Genomic DNA, 14,884 nt, shown 5'->3' on the forward strand with positions numbered 1-14,884 from the left:
AAGAACAGTTGTGCCTTTTCTAGCTTGTGCTCTGTGTGTTCATCAAACCCTGCCTGACCATCAAGCCATCACCAGAGTTTGATCAGTGTCTCTCGGCTGGATCAACCTAGGGAATATACAAAATTGCACAAAGCACAATAATGTCTGCCTTCTATGTCCTGGGGGCTTTGGCTCTACTTAAGAGAATGGTGTGTGGTGAAACCCTGTAATATGGTTCATAGGTCCTAGAAGTCTGAGACTGAACCCTTTTTCAATGAGTGCTATATTCACAATCTTACCTGGTCAACCTCTGTGTTTTTATATTAAAAAACCATGTCAAGAGGGCATCATTCATCTTGTTTGCCTTGTATCCACTTCTATCACCTTAGACACCTGGAACTATGAAATCTCACAGGCTAGGACTTGGGGAATTCTCAAGTCTCCACCAGTGTCCAGTGTGCATCTGCTTCAGATGATATAAATTGTTTCGCCATAATGCTCTCCAATCCAGCTGGGAAAAAGTGGCATGAAGTTGGAAATGCTCTGATTTCATCAAGGTATCATTCATAGAAGAAGTGTAGGTCTGGAATGTATATGAACTTATGGAATAGCTTTAAGTTATTTATGGAAACATCTTGACAGGAACAATTAATGCCATGTTTATCCACAATTGTAGCATTTTGTGGAAGACCAGCCAGAAATGTCAGAATTGAATCTCAGTTCTCCTCTCTGCTCAGGCATTTTAACAGAAGTTCCCATCAGATTTCTAATTCTCACCTGGGCTCCTCATTGTCTCCTCACAAGTCTGTGACTCATCAGAAAAGAAAAATAAAGTTTCACTGGGACTCTGCACACTGCTATTGCTGTATGATTGACAAGTCAGCTGTTATTATTACTTCCTATCTAACAGTTGTGACTGGAGCTCATGTGGAGTTATTTCCAGATATTATTTTGAGTCTATTATCATATCAACAAAAATCATTGTAGTAATGGTAATTACAAAAGGAGAAATTACATTAAATATTTGTTGTCAATTTAACACTGGAATACCTTTCTAGAAAAGCACATGCACAGGCAAACATACATATGGAATATAACGGAGGAATATTTGTTTACCTAAATATATATTTGTTTACCTAAATATATATATATATATTTATAATTAAGCATTTCTACTCATTCTTTTCCTGAAACCAGAAATATTCTTATCATCTCTGAGCACTGGATACAAATACAAAATAACTGATTCACCTTTCTTCAAGGAATGATGCTCTGCATTTCAACAAGTTAACAGGTTTCCATGGGATGTTTTGAAATCTAAACTTTAGGAGATTTTGACTTCAACGAAGACCTTTTAAGAAAAAAATGGTAACAACACAACTATATCTTTGTCTAATTAACAAAAACTAATTTTTGTTCTTGGATGCCAAACTGCAAATTCATTATTATTTCTCAGTTATAAGATCCAGTCCTTTGAAAATATAATGGAATAAATCCCCTGTTCAGGGGATATTTGGACATAAATTTGTTACAATAGTTTGACCACATCAGAATATATATAATCCTAAGTGGTCATTTCCTCTTATGTCTCTGTTCCAGATCAAACAAATCCACACAAAGGAGACAAGACCAGGGACCTACAACAAAATGAAGAAGCTGAGCCCTGCCTGGATTGGGCACATCAGTGCAATTGTGAATTTGTCTTTGCACTAACATAAATGATTTGTGTTATGAGCCACTAGATTTAGAGGAGTTTGTTACACTTTATTATTGTTGAAATGATGACTGGTTTTATATGAAACATGAACGAATAGAAAGGATGCATTTTTATGAGAATGATTACATAATATAAGTATTTATAAAATAAATATAAAGTGATATAATACAGAGACAAATATGAGATTATATAAATAAAATAATGCAGTTGCATCTACCAAAGAACCTTCTGAAAAAGAAACAATTAATTTGGAATTGACCCATGAACATCAATAAATATCAGAGGAATTAGAAATAGGCTTACATATATGAACTGATATTCACATGTATACGTTAACAGAAAAAACATACTTAGACACACATAATATATAAAACATATATAATACAGGCTGACCCATTGTAATAATGAGATGTGCAAGATACTATCTTGACAACAAACTTTACAACTTGGGGGGAAGGGAGGAGCTGGGAGGTGGGGAGGGAAAGGATGGTAGGAGCAAAACAAAGGAAGAGGTAACAATGCTCAAAGGAAATGTACTCATTACCTTATTCATGTAGCTGCAACCCTCTGCACAGTATTTGTACAATAAAATATATAAAACATATCTAATACATATAAAATATGTAAAAATTTATGAATCCTCAGTTGTCTACAGGTCTCAACTATTTCTTCCTGTATATCTGGGGATATTATGACTGAGTCATCTTAGGGCCTAGAATCCTATATATCCACAGGAAAACAGAGAGGGAAAAGCATTCTGGGAAATACACTTCCTGTAGAAACTGTGTAAAATAGAAGTTGAGAGCTGGCCACCCTTTGTGGTCATATGACCCAAAACTCAAGGATTTGATCAGGATTTCATTACCCAAGAACATTTCCACATTGATTCTAAGTATCATCAGCATGTTGCAAGCAAAGCAAGGAAGTTTCATTAAGTCACAGGTCAGTGGAAAATGACATTTTTGCATGAAATATGTAAGAATGTCTTCACAAGCAAACCAAATTCTTTCTTAACAATATAAAAAGAAAAAGACTAAATAGGGATGCAGTATTTCTCTTCAGAGTGTGCACAGAATTCAGCATCACGAACACCATGTGACAAAAGCAAAATTATAAACCATCTCAGATCTACTGAATGTGAATATTCAGTTCAGCAAGGTAACAAGTGTTCCTTGTTAGGTTTAACAAACCTTGTGCAAGCCAGAGCCAGGTGGCTTACAACTGTAACTACAGCTACTCAGGAGACTGAGATTTGAAGATTGTGGTTCAAAGCCAGCCCAGACAGGAAAGGAAGACTCATCTTTAATTAACCAAAAAAGATCTGGAAGTTGAGCTCTGACTCAAGTGGTAGAGCACTAGACTTGAATACACATAGTGCAAGGAAAGTGCCTAAACCCTGCATTCCCACATGAGGAATGGCAGAAAAAAAATCAGCTGTGTTTGCAGGATGAGTATAAAGGGTAAGAGATTCTCCTTACTTCTCTATTAACCGCATATAAGAACATGTCTATTTAACCTACATGTTAAACACACACAGATATGCAACTGCATATACATGCATGCGCATACACACATACACATGCCTTCATTAGCTCATTCCCAGTTTTTATAACAAAGTACCTGAGCACTGTACAAAGAACAGTTTTGTTTAATACATACTTTTAGAGTTAGAAAGTCCTAGGTGCAGTGTCCTTATTTGTCTGCTCTCAGGTGAGGGCTGTCATGTCTGTATCAGGATGTGGTGTGTTATTTCAAAGCCACATGTTGAAGAGGCTGATTATTTGGTTGTCTTCATGTCATAGCAATTGACTCTTAGGAGATCTGACTTACTAACTAAACCCTCCAAAAGGCAGCACCTCCAGTGATCTAATCACTTCCCACAAGTCACTGACTTTTGAGGTCTTCTACCTCAGCATAAACAAACAAGGGTCCACTGAGGAACATCATTCTTACACAGACTTTGTGGAAAAGGCACATTGAAATGTTAGTAGTGCCTGTCCATATGCTAATATATGTGTATTAACAGACAATTAGATTGGAAATGTGTGAAGTTGCTGTCCTCAAAGAAAGAATAATGAATTTAATACTTGCAGGTACCATAATGATGGATTCACTTTTACAGATTGAGTAGTCACTGGATTGGGAATTTTTTTTGGCCTATCTTTCTATAGTTTAATTATACCTTTTGACAATGTTAAGTTCTTTTTTTGTGTGAAAATACTGTACAGAGGAGTTACAATTACAGGGGCAAGATAATGAGTACATTTCTTAACAAGCATTGTAGCCTCCTCCTTTGTTTCCCCTTCCCATCCCTTCCCATCCTCCCCCCAGCCCCCCACCCAATTCTTCCCTCCCACCCCCCCTCCCGCATGAAAGTCGTAAAGTTTGTTTTTGACATAACAACTTGTACATCTTATTGTTGCAATGGGTCCACCTGTATCCCTATTTGAATGGTTAGTTTTTCCCCTTCCCCTCCACAAATTATACCAACATCAAATACAGTGAAAGCAGGGGTTATACTGTGGGGGAGAGACATACAAAGCAACAAAGAAATAATCTTATAAATGTGTTAGAAATAATTGCATGAAAGAAAAAAAGCATTTGAATACATATCTTAGGGTTCATTTCCCTAACATCACCTTATCTGACTTTTTCTGCTTGACTCAGACATATACTAGATATTGCAAATAAGGGAAACCATGGTACCTATGTTTCTTTGGGCCTGGCTTACTTCACTTAACACAATTTTTTCCAAGCCTTTCCATTTCCTAACTAATAAAGCAATGGCATTCTTTCTGATGGAGGCATAGAATTCCATTGTGTATATATACCACATATTCTTGATCCATTCATCTACTGAGGGGCATCTGGGTTGGTTCCATATCTTACCTATAGTAAATAATGCTGCAGTAAACATAGTCCTGCTGGTAGCTTTAGTGTGGTCTTGTTTGTAAACATTTGGGTAAATGCCCAAAAGTGGGATTGCTGGGTCATAGGGGAGATCTACGGTGGAGTCTTTTGAGGAACTTCCATACTTCTTTCCAAAGTGGTTGAACAAGTTTACAGTCCCACCAACAATGCAGTAAGATTCCCTTCTGTCCACATCCCCTCCAGAATCTGTTGTTTTTAGAGTTTTTGATTTTAGCCATTCTAACTGGAGTGAGGTGGTATCTCAATGTTGTTATGGCTAGGGAGGTTAAGCATTTCTTCATGTGTCTATTGGCCATACTTCTTTCCTCTTCAGAGAAGTTTCTTTTTAAGTCTTTAGCCCACTTATTTATTGGACAGTTGTTTCTTTGAGGATTTGTTGTTGGGGGATTTAATTTTTTGAGTTCCTAGTATATTTGAGATATGAGACCCTTGTCTGTTGTATGGCTAGTGAAGATCTTCTCTGTATTGGGAAATTTTTACATTTATAAATGTCATCATAACACTGGGATCTGAATGTTCATGATTCTTCAGCCTTAGCTCAGATATAATATGGGAATTATCTTAGTGTTCTGCAGGGCAGCCCACAGAAGCCCTGTCAGCACCAGGGAATTCTGCACATGAAAATGTATGGCATTAGTTTTAACATGCTGGTCTTTCTTTTTGTGTGTTTTTTTGAGTGGTACAGAGGTGAACTCAAGACTTCACAAGTACTCTTCCATTGCTGCAATATATTCAGATCTTTTTGATTTAGGTTATTATTTTCAAGTAAGGTTTTGGGGTTCTGCTTGTCTGGGTCACATGCCAGACATTAGTTCAGTCACTAAAGAGTTCTTCAGTCACTAAAAGATATGGGTAACATAGTAATGCACATGTTTATAGAGCAGAGTAATCTGAATAGACTTCAGTTTGTAGGATAGAGAATATCTCAGTTTCTGAATGGGAACAATTTGAAAGGACAGAAACATGAATGTCATCTAAAGGTGTAGGAGACTTCTAGCTCAGGCATGTGGAATGATCACAAAGCTGTTCATGAATCTATGTCCTTTCAGAAGACAGAGAGCCGAAGTCTGATGTTAACTGTCCTAAATCCTGGTTATGGAAAAGCTCTTTCAAGAGTGAAGGACAACAAATGGCTTATGTGGAGGTGATAGCAGAAAGCCAATAGGTAGACTGTACTTTGCAGCACATAACAATATATTTCACAAAGAATATTTTCAAATATTTCTTCATCATTCATTGAAATATATTAGGTTTCTCTCTATTCATCTATCTATCTCTCCATCTATCGTCAGTCTTAAGTCTCATTCTATCTCTGGGTAATTGGGTAATTCTCTTCATGATCACTAAACAATAAGGATTCAGGTGGACCTGTTGCAACAATGAGAAGTACAAAATGTCATGTCAAAACCAACTTTACAATGTCGGTGTGGGTGGGGGGAGGGGGGTATAATTGGGTGGGGGGAGGGGGGAGGCTGGGAAGGGATGTGAAGGGTAAACAAAGGAGGAGGCTGCAATGCTTGGTAAGAAATGTATGCATTATCCTGCCCATGTAATTGTAGCCCCTCTATACAGTATGTTCTCAAATAAAATAAAATTAAATAAAATTTAAAAAAAAAACAAGCTAATGAGTCAGGGAATCTGACTCATTAGATAAAAGCTTAGATAAAAAGCCAGCCAAATAGGATTTCATGACCAACATGGAAATCACAATTCACTCATATCACAGGACATAAATTCATCTAGTTCACTGGACCCAAGAGAATACCATCCCATGCTAGCACATTTGTATTACCCTGGCTGGGTTGACCTTAATGTATCCTGGGCACATTAAGGACAACATGTCTGAGCTAAGATACTAAAATCTGCAGCCTTGTAGCTGTGCACGACACTTCTAGTCCCTGCAATTTACATGTGCCCAGGGCACAGCCCACTGCTTTTAGGATGCCATAATAGTCTGCTCACATCCTGGTCAGGACTCAGTCCCAGTCAGCACACCGCATGGACATGAGGGCCCCTGCTCAGCTCCTGGGATTTCTGCTGCTCTGGCTTCCAGGTAAGGAAAAACAATCCTTAGATTTACTTAACACAATATTGTAAACAATATTTTAACAATAGTTCTTCAAGGAAGTCTTTTAATAAATTAATGTACTATTTTTAATTTTATTTTATTGTAAAGATGCTATACAGAGGGGTTACAGTTACGTGAGCAAGGCAATGAGTATATTACTTTTTGAGCATTGTTACCCCTTCTCTTGTTGTTGTCCCACTATCCCTTCCCTCCCCCTCCTCCCCACCCCTACACCCTTTGCCAGAAGTTGTAAAGTTCATTTCCAATATACTGTCCTGTGGGTATCATTGTTGCAATGTTGTAATGTTTCAGCATTTTGTTATTCCCCTTTCCCTCCCCAGATTTGATAAATGTGTAATCAAGATGCAGGGTACTAAAATCAAGTACAGTATCAACAAGTTTTGTGTTTTCAATGTTAGGTGACAGATGTGACACCCAACTGACGCTGTCTATCACTGTCTGTGTCTCTAGGAGTCAGAGTCACCATCACTTGTATGGCTAGTCACAGTATTAGCAGTTACTTACACTGGTATCAACAGGAAGCAGGAACAATCTCCAAGCTCCTTTTATATAGAACATTCAGTTTGCAACCTGGGGTCCCATCAAAGTTGAGTGGCAGTTGATCTGGGACAGAGTTCAATTTTACCATAAACAGCCTGCAGCCTAAAGATGTTACAACTTATTTCTGTATGCAATATGCATTGACTCTCCCACAGTGATACAAGTCATAACATAAATCTCCCAGGGAAACACAAGTAAAAGGCTGGCTGCCCCAGCTGCTCATATTTGTGGCTACATCTAATGACAGTGGTACTCAAAAGAATGGAACTCTGCAGGTCATTTGAAACTTTTGGTTGAAAAAAAATCAGGGACCATCCTTTCCAGCTTACTTATCTTCTTCTGCCCCACCAGCACCGATCTGACAATGCACGTGCTGTCATAAAAGAGACACATCTATACTTACAAGGATCTGAGCTCTGATATTCAATTGGATTCACAATGTAAACAAGAAGATAAAATTATACAAAAAAGATTTTCAAAAGAAAAGCTGTAGATTTTATAGCTCATCTTGTTCTGGTCCAGAAATAGGCATGTAGATGTAGAGGATACCTGATATTCCTACCAATCTCTTCCACTTACAGTTCTTTGCTTTCTGGAAAGGGTGAAAAACAATAAAATGGAGAACGCAGTATCTATTGAACAATTAGTGGTAAAACAAATAATTTCTATAAGCAAAAGCCTAGATAGAATTGGATCCATGCTACATAGCATTTAGGGAAATTAACACAAACTATTATGAAAATGCAAGTATAAGAAGTAAAATTAAAATTCTTAGCAGGCGCACCAGCTGTCCAGCTTTGTAACTATGCCTAAGCACCATTTCTTAGTTGTCAGAGTTGGGACGGGGGAGGAGTTGGGGAGATGGGAAGGGAAAGGATGGTAGGCCTTAAACAAAGGAGGAGATAATAATGCTTAATAGGAAATGTACTTATTACCTTACTCATGCAACTGTAACTCCTCTGTACAGTATTTTACAATACAAACATATTTAAAAAATCAAACAAAAATTCTTGAGTGTAAACAAGGAGGATTTTCTTAGTATTTTAGAGAGATTCCAATTTTGGTATACACATTCACAGATCCTGATATGTGCATCTAGTTACCAGTAATGTTTATCAATCTATTATTTCCCAGTGTTGACAATCTTAAAGTAACTAGAAAAGGCACACAGTATTCATGTGTAGGTTCTTAGTGGCTGGTATTCCACTCCTTATACTTGGATCTTCATAGAAGTGGACTTGAGAAGTGTCTGGGTTTCCATTCTCATCCATGGATAGAACTCTCATCTCTAATAAGTTGGATCCTCCAGTATAGGCACCAGATGGAGACAGGTCTCTGTGTTTAGAACCCCATTAACGTAATATAGATCTGGAGACTTTGCAAGATTATAGTCTAGACAAACTAGAGCATATGCAACTGTGTGATATAAATAAGAGAAAGATGTCCATTAATGCTTCATGTCATTTATTCAAATGACATATTTCTTTAACCGCTTTCTTTAAAGGCAGATTTGTATTGCCAAGTTTAATTTTACATATCCAGTTATTTCAAATTTCCACAAAGTGGCACTGATTTTGACCACTAAAGAAGTAGATAGAGTGGGGCTACAGGAAACTCCATCCACAACATGAAGCAATCAGGAAAGATAAACCCAGGTCATGGAAATTCCTAACCACACTGGCCTTGTGTATCTCTGACCTAGAGACTCCCTATGTGTCTCAGAGTGAAGTCTTCTAGACAGACTAGCCCATCTTTGTTCCCTGTCATCTCAGCTTCTAGACAGTCTCCTGTTGTGAGGGCCTTCATCCTGCAAATGTCAGTCATCCCCAAAATAAAACTGCCACTTGCTCCTGGTCCTTGAGATCAGATCATTTTTATGTAATCATATCACAGATGTGACAATACTTTTATAGGTTCACACTTCCTATGCCCAAATTATGCACTCCTGCTTGTTGGACACAAACAATTCACTTTGAAGAGCTTCTGGCCTGACATCCTGATAATACACCTGGTTCTAATGTACGAATCCAGATTAAGAGCATCAGGCAAAGGAGCCTAAATGGCAGAATACAAAGTGCCCTTTTATAAGTCCTTCCTCCTTTGATTGCCTCAGGTCTTTATTAAAGACATTTAGGAGCCTGAATCCCACCTGGGCACAATGGACACTCCTCTTAGATCCTTACTCTTTTCCTTTCCAGCATGTGGTCACCAAATTTGGTGATGTTGTTACAGCCACAGTATTATGTATTAGCATAGGAGAGTGACAGTTTAAGTCATGTTGGCATAGTCTGCTTTAGTTCTATAGATAGTATGTGAAAACTGAAATGGCTCTTTTCTTTTTCTGTGTGCTGGTACCGGTACTTGTATTCAGAGCCTGGGAGCAATTCCTGAGAATTTTTGGCTCAAAGCTCTACCACTTGAGCCACAGCTCTACTTCTGGAATTTTTAATAGTTAACTGGAGTTGGCTTTGAACTGTGATCCTCAGATCTGGACCTCCTGAGTAAGTAGCTTGGATTACAGAGTGAGCCACTGGCACCTGGCTGAAATGGCTTGTTTTTGCTAAAGAAGAATTTTGGTGAGTATTTATATTTTCTGAACCTTTAAGGGTCATATATTATGACAGAAAACAATAACAAAAACAAAAACAATAACAATGAGAGTATCTTATAGTGTTAAGGATTTATTTCTACAAAATATAGAAATACATTCTCAAATGCAAACATCTTTAAAGTATGCTTTGTACCCATTATATTTTTCCAGCAGTAAGTGAGGTCATGACATATTTCATATTGTTACTCATTTTCCCCGAATTCAAATTTGGTATTGAGTAATAGGTCTTAGTGTTATTTTTAATTTAACATTTCTTCACAATTATTTTCTATGCATTGTTGAATTTAAAATGGATTCATGAGTTGATTTTATTTTTGTGTATATCTGTGTACTTTTCTTTTCTAAGTCCTTATGTCCTCAACTGCTTTTATTGGAATGAGACTTAGATTTAATCATTTATAAAATGATAACCAGTCTCTACTTTGTTATGCTAAGTGACAAAAAGTTAAAATGCACAAATCATAAAAATTATACTAAAGGAAACAGTAAAAACTTTGTGGAGATATGAAACATTTACTCTAATTTTATCTGCTCATCATGATTTGTTGGTTTTTACAGAGATTATTGCCCAGAATTTTGCCATATATGGCCCAAATAATTTTATGCAAATAACTCTTGTTAGTTTGTTAAAATATCTTATTTTGCTAAATTTCCTAGAAAAGATTTCAAGGTTAGATTTTGCAGAAACTTACCTAGAATTAGATTTGTTTTGGGTATTTCTTTTAAATTAAGAATGATAGAGAAGGATATATTGTCTTGCTATTTGTTTATTTATAAGTGCTGGGGTTGAGCATAGGATCTTACATTTGCTTAAATGGTCCTTGATTACGTGAGCCATACACTCAACAATATTTTTAGTGGTCATTTTTGAGATAGGCTTTGTGACCATATTTTTCTTTGACTGTCCTTCAACCTAGGATCTTTAGGATCTCAGCCTCCTAAGTAGCGAGGACTACTAACCTGATCTCTCCCTCCCAGCATCAATCTATGATTCCTATTCCTCTAGCATTTGTTTTCAGTTGTATGGGCATTATTCTAAAGTAAACTGAGGTAGGCAGTATTTTTTCCCAGAAGCGGATTATTCTGGTCTCAAATGCTTTAGTGAGAAATGGAGCATAATCAATTTGTTTCCATGTTTAAATGATTCATGATGTGAAATTATCACAACAGTAACAGTTATCATCATTAAATGAAGGGCCAATAAAATGTCAGACTTACAAGCTAATTATAAACAGCAATGTGACCAGCCTGGCTTGGACCCAAGGATACTATGTAAATCATCAAATGATTCAGAAGAAAAGGGTATGGGTGTTACATCTTTGAAAGGGAGACAAAAATGGAGTTTTTCCAGGAAATGTCATTGAGGTAGAAAAGGAAGGGATGGTACGGGGGAAAACAAAGGAGGAGGCAAAAATGCTCGATAGGAAAGGTACTCATTACATTGCTCATGTAAATGTCACCCCTCTGTACAGTATGTTTACAATAAAATACGTACAAAAAAGAAAAAAAAAGTACAGGCAAAGTGACTATAGGTATGTGCAGAGACTAGGGTATCCATATCTTTGAAATTAACAGCATTAACAGGAAGCATAGTTTGCATACAAGTGATAAATGCCTGCTTTAGGAAGCAGAGGGAAGCAATAAATTCTCTAACTTCTTAAATAAGTTTTTTATTGTGAACGTACTGTACAGAGGGGTTACAGTTTCATGAGCAAGGTAATGAATACATTTCTTATCAAGCATTGTTGCCTACTCCTTTGTTTTTCCCCTACCATCCCTTCCCTCCCACCTCCTCAAATACACTCCTCCCTCTAACTCCCACCCCTGCTAAATTGTAAAGTTTGTTTTTCAACATAGTGCCTTATATATCTCATTGTTACAATGGGTCAAAATGTATTCCTATTTAAACATTTTGTTTTTTTCCCTTCCCCTCTCCAAATTATGCCAACATTAAATACAATCAAAACAGGGGTTATAGCATTGGGGAGGAACATGCAAAGTGACAAAAAATCCAACTTTAACATAGACTTCTTTCTCATCTCTAAAGTCTTAAACAACCCAAGCAGCTGACACTTAAGGGAGAAAATTGAAACTCTGTTTTGCCTTGACAGTTTGACCTTTCCTGGGCACAACTCTCAGCCTTCTGAATATAGTCAGAGACGGCTTTCCAATCTCTTTATCCTTTCTAGGTCTCACAGCTCAACTCCAGAGTTCGCTACATTTCCCCCTTGTATTATTATGTCAGACAATATGAGTGTCCTTTCTGCTTGAGTGGAAACATGCTGATGATAAACATTGGAACAGACAGGGAACCAACAGGACAGCCCCTAAGATGGAAGCTCTTGGACCCAAGAAGAGACATAGCCAAGACAGCCCCAGGTCATTAATAATTTTTAACTTGTTTAATTCCATTTTGAGCTGCTCTAACTCTTTCTGAATTTTTTTTGAGAATTGTTAGTTATATTAAAACAACCCTTCAAATTCTAGTTTTTCATCAGAAAATAATCTATGGAAGCTCATTTTTGTCAAATACTTGATCTTAACTCCATTATTTCCTAATTTATTTCTTCCAGAATTATGGCCCTAACATTTGTTGTCTTGTTGAAAAGACAAGCTAGCTGACTAGATTCTCTCTGGACACCTACTCCACAAGTTTAGGGTCATGTAGAATAAATGCTGTAGCTACAACTCTATCATCAGTACTTAATAGTATAAGGTTATCTTCAAAATTTTCTGGAGATCATGTTTCATTCATCCCTTATTCTGGTTAGTTTAATTATTAAGTAATAGAGGTACATCCTCCCAATGTAACAGAGTCCTGAATAATTTCTCTTTAGAACACGAGATGTTTTTCTTCCACAAAAGAAAAAGACCAACCAATTCCATGTAATTTTCCTTTAGACAAAGCAAGTATTGCTACAGAACAGTTACTAAGATGGTCCACAAAACTGAAACATAAACATTTTTGATGAACTATAAATTCAAGGTCCATACTTAACTCATTCTCTATGATTTCATCTTTTTTATTTTGATTTCATCTTTTTGCTGACTAATTTTATCCTAGGTTATAAATTTGTCCCCTTCTAAGGTGACAGCAGTTCCGACTAAATTTTGCAATAGGATATTTTGTACAGAGGGCTTTCCTCAATAAAAATGAAGTTTTAATCATTGTATTAATGTCCAATTGAAGCCTTATGTTTGAAGAACTGTAAATTCTGTCTCAAGAGCTAAATATACAGTAACATTTTTTTTCTGTAAGAGCACTGTCTTGGGGGTAGACTCTCTGTATTTTGGAACTGAAACCAATCAGATACATTTATCCAGGGACTCTCAAGTGTTTTCTGACTAAATAGTTCTACTCTACCTTTATATCAATGGACAGGTCCCACTTCTGAATTGTTACATATCACAGTACAAGTTAAGTATAATATTGACACAGCACTGGAACCCTCCTGGCAGAGGCTTGCACTATGCAAGAGGCACTCACAGTATGAATAAGTGCTGTTTCCATTACAAAGACATGGCATTAATTTCCTGTCCATTGTCCTGTAAGCATCTCTCAGCTTCTTGAGAAAGCTTCTTTATTTGTTCCTAGATGGGAATAGTTGCTGTTCTGGTTTGCACTGTTTATCCAGTGCCTGCAGTCATCTTCATCCTCTTGAAGGATTCATCCAGAGGTTCCTTGGTATTAGATGATCTTTTCTTCATTCCTGGGTATTAGTTTCTGGGCTGGTAACCAGATGTCTGTAAAACCTGTGGAGACATAAGCATGACCATGGTGCCATACTTTGACAGTTTCAAATTTCCAGTTATTATCACTATCATCCTTCTACCATACAGGCTGACATGAGATGGCAATTTTTTCAGAACTTTCCAATGTTTATCTTTTGGTAAAGTATTGGATGCAAAATTAAATTTTCATAATTTAGGGTACGTAATGATTGCTATCTGTTCTTTGGCTGGTCCAATGACCTATGCCTATTCCCCCTTCCTGTTTACTTAGTTGAGACTTGAGTGTATGGTTACTGTATTCCACAATGGCTTGTCCTTGAGGATTATATGGAATTCCTGTAATATGTTTAATGTGCCATTATGTAGGGAAGTTTGCAATTTAGTACTAGTATAAGCAGAACATTGTAGAGGAATCACCTATGATCAAAGAACTCATTGCCCTGGGACAAAGGACCGAGCAATTGGGAATGAGCTCTAATGAGATTAAAAGAAGTGGGTTAAACCTTGAACAGTTGATGAACAGGTGGATGAACAGTTCTTTCTGCTGTGTAGACTGTTAAGGGAGTTGTTACAAGAGCAATATACCTTTCTCTTTTTGCTTCTGTCAGTAAAATAAAGAGGTAGTCTTCATTTAGGATAACAATCTTTGGCAAAATCCATTGTATATATTTTAGAGATGAATAGACCTTACCATTTTGATTATGATATCCTAGATGTTTCAGCTAACTGGAAAGAACTCTTTATCTCCTTATATGCTAGAGATTCAGGATTCACTCTTTCTAACTCTATATTTTGAATATGTTTCTGTAGTAGTTGCAGCTCCTCTTGAGCCTGTGGAAGTTAATACACCAGGGTTACTTAGATCACTATCTTCCTGAAATTTATAAATCAGAATTCCTAGGGAAGGATTTAACCAATATTTGCTTCCCAGATAAGAGTAGGTAGATGAATGACAAGTCAGGTGAGAGTAAACATGGAGACCCGTAAAAATAGATTTTAAGCATGGCTTACCTGGAACTTATTAAGGATCAAAGTTAAATCAGGAAAATTTGTGAGTGTCATCTGCCCCTTTGTGAGCCTGACTATAATTGCTACAGAAGCTCTGACTCCAAAGCAACTTACATATTTAGGGAACAGACATGTTAAACAGCAAAAACTGATCTTGCTAGCTACGTCCTTTGCCAGGCAGAAGCTCTGCAATTTCACGCAATCCCATTTGTCCAACCTTTCTTTGATTTGTTGTGTTTCTGGGTCTCTATTAAGAAAATTTCGGCCTGTGCCAAGG

This window comes from Dipodomys merriami, unplaced genomic scaffold, assembly GCF_024711535.1.
Source record: "Dipodomys merriami isolate MVZ:Mamm:240054 unplaced genomic scaffold, mDipMer1.0.p SCAF_36, whole genome shotgun sequence".
In the NCBI taxonomy this organism is placed as follows: Eukaryota; Metazoa; Chordata; class Mammalia; order Rodentia; family Heteromyidae; genus Dipodomys; species Dipodomys merriami.